The following is a 688-nucleotide window of genomic DNA, read 5'->3' as shown; positions in this document are numbered from 1 at the left end:
TTGCAGCAATCCACACAATTCAATGGTTTGGCCGATGAGGATCCAAACAGTTACATAGAGAGCTTTCTCAAGGTGTGTGATATGCTGAAGATAAATGGTGTGACGGATGATGGCATCAAATTGATAGACTTCCCACTTTCCCTAATGGGGAGAGCGAAGCAGTGGCTACACTCGTTACCTAGAGCGTCAATTACCATGTGGGAGGAGATGGTAGAAGCTTTTCTAGCCCGTTATTTCCCTCCCGGAAAATCAGCAAAGCTTAGGAACGAGATCTCATCCTTTGTTCAATTGGACTTGGAGTCTCTATTTGAGACATGGGAAAGGTTCAAGGAGCTCCTGAGAAAGTGCCCGCAACACGGATTTCCAGAGTGGATGATTGTTCAAACCTTTTGCAATGGGTTGAATCCGAGTATAAGGCAACTCTTGGATGCAGCGGCAGGAGGAACCTTAGGTAACAAGACCCCCGATAAGGCCCATTAATTGATTGAAGAAATGGGGTTAAACAGCTACCAATGGAATGCTAGGGAGAAGAAGAAAGTGGCCGGTCTCCATGAGATAGATGCGGTAACTTCATTGGCGGCTCAAGTGGAGAATTTGAGTAAGAAGTTAGATCTTCTAACTTCAAATAGAGTGGCGGCCGTGACTAATTGCAACGGGTGTGGTGGAGGACATGCTCCCTCCGATTGCC

At 46.5% G+C, this 688-nt stretch overlaps 1 non-coding gene across 1 annotated transcript; it reads right to left on the bottom strand.

Moving 5' to 3' along the window:
• Positions 1–255: 255 nt before the first annotated feature.
• On the bottom strand, positions 256–362 carry LOC120255740. The gene has a single exon (XR_005535091.1). It is a non-coding gene; the product is annotated as a small nucleolar RNA R71 (small nucleolar RNA).
• Between the last annotated feature and the right edge of the window lie 326 nt (positions 363–688).

This window comes from Dioscorea cayenensis, unplaced genomic scaffold, assembly GCF_009730915.1.
Source record: "Dioscorea cayenensis subsp. rotundata cultivar TDr96_F1 unplaced genomic scaffold, TDr96_F1_v2_PseudoChromosome.rev07_lg8_w22 25.fasta BLBR01001179.1, whole genome shotgun sequence".
NCBI lineage: Eukaryota > Viridiplantae > Streptophyta > Magnoliopsida > Dioscoreales > Dioscoreaceae > Dioscorea > Dioscorea cayenensis.
Note: the sequence above shows the minus strand (reverse complement) of the source record. Positions and strands in the feature narration are given on the sequence as shown.